Raw genomic sequence first — 8,532 nt, forward strand, 5'->3', positions numbered from 1 at the left:
TTTATGTCAGAAAATCACTTTTGACACTACTATACACAATATATTGGGCAGTAGGAAAGGAACCAGACAAATAAACTTTACTGGAGAAGTTTAACATGGAAAGAAAAAGAATCATTAGCAAAGTCATCTTGAAAGAAGTCGAAAAATGCTAACCCTGTTGGATGCTGAAATGCTCCTTGAGGATTAAAGAGATTAGGTTACAGAGTTTCAGAAAGCAAACAAAAATTGAAATTTATTAACGCTTTCTTGCCTTTTACAACCTGGCTACAACGTCTTACACTCTAACTTTAAAAGGATTTCTCACTAGGTTCCATCATTTATCTACTGCAGATCTCATTTATCTTGTTTTTTAAAATATAATCTCTACACTTAGCATCTTGCACGGTTTGAATTTTCCTCCTTCCTTCTATCTTAAATAATCTTCTGTATGGTGAGTGGTAAAGTCGTGTGCCCATATTTTTGATTGACTAATATTTGACTTACTTTACCTATGTTCCCATTTGTTTATTCCACAAACTAATACATAAAGCAGTACAGGTGGAAAACAGAAGATAGACATTTTGCTTAACATATTAGTAAAAATCCATTGCTAATTTAATTTTCTATCCAACTGGGCTTTTGCTTTACTCCTGTATCAATCCTCAATCCCATTTTCACCCTGTGTTTATTGTTTTGTTGTTGTCTTTTTCTGTACAAGTGTACAACAGTAGTTTCATCTTAAACCCTTTAATACCACATCAGATTAAGAAACTGTTTTGCGTGTTCCAGATGCCAATGTGGCAATACTGTACCATAATAATTTTTAATATGCAGCCTATGCAATGTACCCCAGGGAATAACTGAATGCATCAGCTCCATGGGGCTTCATATCACAGAGCTGCTGATTAGCACTTAATCTTCACCACAGGTGTTCGGCTGGGCATCCAGGCTGCCAAACTAGGTCCAAATTACTGTCATAAATCATCCACCTACTACAGAAAATACTTTTCAGGATGAAATGTGTTTCCACACTCTTAACTGGTAGCCAGGGAGCTTCATTTGTCCTGCTCTGATTAGTGATAATTTGCACAGTCGAGCCGACTCAAACTATAACAGCTGGTAGAAAGGTCAGAGGTGGCAGGAGGTTCAATTAGATCACTGCTTCTTGATCCACATGTCCTTGGCTACTAGTGACTTCTCCAGACATCACTGCTTGCTGTTACCTCCCAGATGCCATTACTTCACTTGAATGCCTTTTACATCCAAATTCAGTGCATAGCTAAAACCTAATCATCCATTTTAAGACCATAAAAATATATAACTCCCCCTTGCTGTAAAACTACTTTACCTCCTTTAAGTAGGCTTAAAAACTCTTTTTAAGTAATAAAGCTTATTATTTTACCTGTTGCAGGTTAGAAAAAAATGGCATTGAATCTAAAAATTTGATATAAAGATTTTTTTAAAAAGAGAGCATATAAACAGACACCGATGCAGGGATAAAAATAAAAGACAAGGCTCCATCATAGTTTTCTCCATAAAAATGTTTTAGGAGTGTGTCACAGAAATTCACATCTTTGAAATAATTGAAAGAAAAGATCGCGATTGGAACAACTGCAGCTGGCTTGTGCAATCGCTATCACTTCCTGTTCCAACCAAATCAAGCCCTGTTTTCCGATTGAAGCATTGCTCAATTAAGGAGATGCTCTTGACCAAATTTCGGATTTAATAAACTGAAGCTGAGGGCAGAATTTTATGGCTCCATCGTGGCGTAAAATGTGGCAAGCCATTCAAAAGTCCATTAACTTCAGTGAGACTCTAAAATCACGCCGGCGTAAAATTCTGCCTGCGTTTTAAAGCCGTCACAAAGATAATTATTTTTCTATCCCTGCAGAGTATGAGTGCTTATTGAAAGTGTGCACATTCAAGCTCTTAGATTAAAGTTTTGAGTTGAATGGTCATCACTTGCAATTTTCAAATAAACACATCAGCCATTGTTCATAAATACTAAAATACATTTGATTTATTGATAATGCACCATACGCATGATCTTATTCATCATTAGACAGAGTATACATGAGGCCTGCCATTTTTTGCTGTTAAGATGGTGAACGGTGCATTCAATCAACTGGTGAATATGGATCTTTTTCCATATCTCACTGTTCAGCATTGAAGTATCTCTTCTGTTCTTTCCATGGATATGTATTTAAATCAAATAATTTTAGAATTGTATTTCAATCGTAACAGTTTTCTTTTATAAGAGTTTTTATTGCATGCAGAAATGTGTTTATGGTTTGGTCCAAATGATTTCTTTGCAATTGACTTGAAGTCAACATAGGACTGCAGAACACATTAGTCCATTCAGCCCCTTAAGCCTGTTGTGCCATCTTAGTACTTCATGACAACTGTATCTCAACTCCCCTTACCTACCTTTTCTCCATATGTCCTAACGCCTTCACCAAACAAAAAGCTAGCAAATCCCAATTTGGACAATTTCAATCGACTATGAACCCACAACTTTTTAGAGGGCAAGTTCCAGATTTCAGCCACTCTTTGTGTGAATTTTCTTTTCTGATTTCAATTCTAACTTGTCTAGCTCAAACTTCAAGTTTATTCGCCCTTATTCTGAATTCCATAACCACAGCAAAGAGTTGCTCAGTATCCACCTGACTGAATCTCTTCATTTTGAATATTGTAATTGGTTACTCTCCAAACTTCTAAACACAAGGCAATGCAAAACAAGTTTATGCGAGTTGTGCTCATAATTTACTTTTTTAAGGCCCAGAATCATTCTAGTGAATCTGCACCATACCCCCTCCAAGGCCAATATAGCTTACCTTTGTAAAGTGAATGCATTACTTCAGATAGGATCTGACCAAAGCTTCGTACAACTGAAGCATTGCTTTCTCACGTATTTTAACTCCCTAGAGATAGAAGTCTAAATTCAATTAGCCTTTTTGATTGCTTTTCCCACCTATGCAACGGCTTTTAGTGATACTGCATGGTTAGCAATCAATTAGGAAGGCAAATGATATGTTAGCTCTTGTTACATTGGAACATAGGAAATAGGAGTAGGAGTAGGCCATTTGGCCCTTCGAGCCTGCTTTGCCATTCAATTAGATCATGGCTGATCTTCCATCTCAACACCGTTTTCCATCACTATTCCCACAACCCTTGATGTCTTTAATATCTAGAGATATATCCATCTCCGTCTTGAACATACTCAATGACTGAGCCACTACAGCTCTCTATGGTAGAGAATTCCAATGATTTACTACCTTTTGAGTGAAGAAATTCCTCTTCATCACATTTCTAAATGGCCTACTTCTTACTCTGATACTGTGTCCCCTGATTCTAGACCCCCACAGCCAGGGGAAACAACCTTCCTTCATCTACCTTGTTAAGCCCTATAAAAATGTTGCATTTCAAGGAGATCGCCTCTCATTCTTCTAAACTCTAGAGAATACAGGTCCAGTCTCCTCAACCTCTCATCATAGGACTATCCCACCATCCCAGGAATTAGCCTTCATTGCACTTTCTCTATTGCAAATATATCCTTCCTTAGGTAAGGAGACAAAAACTATACCCAACACTCCAAGTATGGTCTCACCAAGGCTCCGTACAATTGTAGCAAGGTATCTCTACTCCTGTACTCAAATTCTCTTGCAAAAGGATTGGAGTATATGAGTAAAGAACTCTTACCACAATTATACAGGGCATTGGTGAGACCACACTGGGAATGCTTTGTACAGTTTTGGTCTCTTTACCTGAGGAAAGACATACTTGCCTTATAGGAAGTGCAAGGAACACTGATTCCAAGGGTGAGGGGTTTGTTCTATGTGGTGAGGTTGAGTGACCTTGGCCTACATATCTTGGAGTTCAGAAGGATGAGGTGTAATCTAATTGAAACATTTAAATTCTGAAGGGCCTGACAGGCTAGATGCTGAGAAAATGTTTCTCCTGGCTGGGGAATCTAGAACACAAGATCACAGTCTCAGAATAAGCGGTCGGCCATTTAGGACTGAGGTGAGAGAAATTTCAACACTCTTCAGAAATGTCTCCACCAAAGAGGTGTAGATGCTCAGTCATTGAGTATATTCAAGACAGAGGTTGATAGACCTCTGGATACTAAGGGAAATAAGGGGTCTGGGAATAGTGTGGAGAGGTGGAGGGAAGTTGTAGATAAGCCATGACCTTGCTGAGTGGCAGTGTTGGCTTGAAGGGCCAAATGGCCTATGGCCAATTTTTTATGAATATCTAAATCCTTGTATCCCTCCACACCTCCTAGCCTCTCTCCATGAAGAATGTATCCTGATTTGTCTTTGATAGACCCAAAGTAGAAGAAGACATTGAACTTCATCTGTCATAGTTTTGCGCACAGGAGATCATGGAAAATGCCTATTTTAGATTCACAGCCCAATGTAATGTAATGTAAAGTTATCAGGAAAATATAAGATAGTGGACTTTTGTCTTTCTGAAATAATCAGGATGTGAACTATCAAGTTGTCAATTCCTTAAGGTAAAAAACACCATCATTTGTGGAAAGCACACCAGATCTTTCCTATTGCATTCTCCAATTGGGTCCATCCAGTTTATGACTTTAAGTATGGTTGACCTAAGTGTTAATATGGGTGGAGTTCTGTAACATGTAGCTATTTCTAGTGCACAATACATCTGGAATACGAGGTGCTCACCTAAAAGAGGTGGTGACTTCATTTATTAAACTGTTGATAGGAACATTGGAATTTCTAGCCTGGCTTTTAGGCAGTCTCAAATGATACATAGAGCTATCATTTGAGCCTGCTGAAAGCAAGACTAGAAATTACACTTCATTTTAAGGTTGGAATTGTTAAAATTTGAACAGGGTGAAGATGTTTGAAGTTTGAAGTTGAGCCTGTAGCCAAGCTACTAAACATTTGCGACGCTTCTGAAGTCACTGAAAAATAACATTTAAACGTTCCAAAAGGTCAACACGTGGGCAACCATGGGCATTTTCCATCTTTATTTTTGAGATGAATTAACCAGCCTATTACAACCAAAACTTAATTGTTTTATGCCTTCCAATAATATTCCTAATTAATCAAGAAGTACACACATTAATTATGAGTAGTTCATTTAAAATAGGATAATAATATCTTAACACTGTCATTTTGTTTTTAAATTTACTATTCTCAATTCAACATATTCAGCGTTATATTGAGGTAAAGATCAGCATTTTAGCCAAGTTGCATTGAACATTAGTTGCCATATGCACTTTCAAGCATTTGTCATACAGCCATAGGCACACACATGGAAGCAAAATCTGGTGATAGGAAACTATTTGGGTCTAAACAACTAATTTTAAAGCTGTGCTAAATTCATACAAAAGTTTAACTCATTTTTTTGTTCGGGGAAGAAACAATGAGAAAGGCTAGGGTCTTTTTCATTATGTTGACACTGTGATGCACAAGTGAAACAATACACATGAGGTGATTAATGATATTTCCTGATGTGCATGTAAACAAGTGCAAACAAGAAATTTTCAGGATAAAATATATAGTTCTAGTTGCTGTTTGTTCTACCGATGAACTCATTGTTAACTTCTGGTATAAGATTTGTCTTTTGCGATTGGCACTGAGTGATATTATTTACAGTAGGTATATCAAAGAATCCAGAGCTAGTGTCTCACTAAATTTTATGCTTGTTGCAAGTTAATATAGGCCAGGAATTCCTGGTCAGCAAGTGGGAGGCAGGGACCGCTTGCTGATGTGTAAAATGATGCAGGATGACATTGGGTGGAATTCCTGATGTCACCCTGCCTCATTTCAATTTTCAAATTGGTGGGAGCTCAGCTGAATTAGTTGTGCGCCCGCTGACCTGTCAGCGACCTATTGAGGCCATTGACAAAGTACTTACCCTAATTGATGGACCTGCCTGTCCAACCTTATGGTTGGTGGGCAGGCCGGCAGCCCTAGTGGGCTTCAGAGAAAGCATGAAACCTCATCTACGGACGGGATGAGGTTTCATGTAGGTTTTTAAAAATTTAATAAAAGTGTAACTAAACGTGATGGATATGTCCCAACTCATGTGACAATATCACATGAGGGGACATGTCAGGGAATTTTTTTTTTTTCTATTTTTAACATTTTTTAATGTGGTGCTGATCTCCCTCAGGCCTCAGGGAGATGAGTGCTCTCTTTTCTGCGCATGTGTGAAAGACCACACTCTCAGCTCAGGGAATCCTCCTCTGTCTCCACAGGGAGCGCATAGTGCTTCCTGGCAGACGTCACGCTGGGCGGGCATTAATTGGCCCGCCCATGTAGAATGGCAGCACCCCCCCCGATCGGAGGCGCGCTTCCATGCACTGGCTCTTAAACTTTCCCCCTGACAAGGGCAAAATTCTGCCCGTAGCATGTGATAAAAGTGGATAAGAATATTTTATTTTATGGGTATGAATGGGTTCTTGACTTGGGTATGATGACCCAGATCTTCTGAACTCCAGATGGTCGTACCCTAGAGGTACCCTGGAAGATGCACTGGGGAACCCCTTAGAAGTCTCAAAGCAAGACTCTGTGGGAATTGCCTGAGAAACGTCAAATTCTCTCGTGCAATTTCCCTGCATCTGGAGCCCTCTGAAACTCTGAGTTTGAGTCAGAGACTCTGGATTGTTCTGACTCACTTACCAGAATAGTTACCAAGGAAAGGTTAGAAGGATTAAAACCAGTTGTAATTCTTGGGTAACTATATTGCTGACCCCCGACACCCCACTGGACCACCCCCTCCAACCCCCTGACCACCCACCATCCCTCGACTAGCCCCCAACCCTCATCTTCTCCCCAATCCCCGAGCACTGTGCAACTACCCCTCCACCCCCTGACCACCCCTCCCGCCGACCAGCCGACTGCCTCCCAATCTCCCCCACCCACAACCCAGCCTACCCCCTCCCCCACTCACCTTACATACTTATCTTCTCTCTGGAGCTTCTCAAAGCGGCTTTGGGATATTTGAATTTAGCGGAATATGCTGTAAAAGGTGGATGTTGCTTGGCTTCCCTCAACCCTCCTGCACTACCAAAGGAAGGAATTCCAAACTGGCACGCTCAACGTTTTGCAAGAGGCCCAGTTCAGAAGTCCGGATGAGTAACTCTTTCGAGTACAAACATGTTTCCATCTGTTTCAGATGAAGTTATATTGTTTCATAGTTTGCCATTGTGAGATTTGAACTCTTGATCTTGGGGTTACAAACTCAGTACTATAACCACTTGGCTATCATACCAGAACTAGTCCAGATGAGTAACGTGGAGCTCCAGTGCAAGGTTAAGTAAATAGGACCGGATTAGCAATCCGACGGTGATTGGTACTCCTCAGAAGATTTGGTTCGAGGATTCTTAGCAAAAGGAAATGTTACCGTCCATTGCCGCAAATGTCATGTTCTGAACGAAAAAGCCTTTGATCGCTGAGTTACTTTGATTTACTTGTATTGAGAAATTACTGGGAAATCAATTCATAAATCAGTGAAAAGTGAATCCAAACTTATAATGTTTTCCTCTTGCACTCCCAATGTAGCTGATACTGAACAGAGCTCAAGAACAATTACTCAGAAACCTTCAAGTAATTTCTGATGCCCGAAAATAATTTGTTGCACACAGGTGAAGAAATAAACCCTCGAAGCTTGCATTAGCACAAAGGTAAAGGATTTATTGTTACAAAGAACCATATTAGTAATTGTGCTGTGTATAAAGCTGAGAATCTTGGCAAACACTAAAATCAAACTGACAGAACATCCAGGTTAATTAGCAAATTCAAAAACTTTGGGATGTGTTATAAGGCAAATGCAACCGTGTCATCTCAGACACTGAATGAGAGCTATGACAGCAGGATACAATTAATAATTAGGAAAGGAGATTGCTACAATATGGTTGGTTAATTCTAAGATCTATATTATGATTCTTTCAATATGTACAGCTAATATGCATATTAGTCCAGCTTCATTTAACTCTTTGAATCCAGTTCTTGCGATATCCAGCTAGTCCCATGGTTGCTTGTTTCTGTAATGGAAATAGCTGGACTTGTGCCTAAGTTATGCCAAAATGCTGGTACCAAAATTGTGCGGTGACATCATGATGTTAATGTGAATGTCACATTCCTATTCACTAACCCATTTCTAATGAGATCATTGAAGTAGAAATTTCAAGTATTGAAGAAGTAATGTGCATAAAACTAGTGTAGGACAACATAACATCATGTATACATTGAATATGTATCCTATCACAGCTTCGTAGTATTGTTAAGAGTTAGAAAAAAACACGTCATGCTTGCATAGCCAGTCACATAACTGACAAATCTAACAGGGTAAATTTTTGACTTTGCAGCCAGGGGTTTCAGCAACACTTGGGTGTAACATCGCAAGAGAAACCTGGGGGAAGGGGGTGGAATTTAATCCAGCCCTTCCCAACAGGAACCATGACGACCAGTTAGCACTAGTTACTAGTTACTAGCACCAGTTTCCCGGCAGAAGCAAAAGCTCTCCTGATTAAGTTGGAGGGCAGAGGGACTGATGTGGGATTCCTGGCCGCTG

The sequence above is a fragment of the Carcharodon carcharias genome, chromosome 22 (assembly GCF_017639515.1).
Source record: "Carcharodon carcharias isolate sCarCar2 chromosome 22, sCarCar2.pri, whole genome shotgun sequence".
NCBI lineage: Eukaryota > Metazoa > Chordata > Chondrichthyes > Lamniformes > Lamnidae > Carcharodon > Carcharodon carcharias.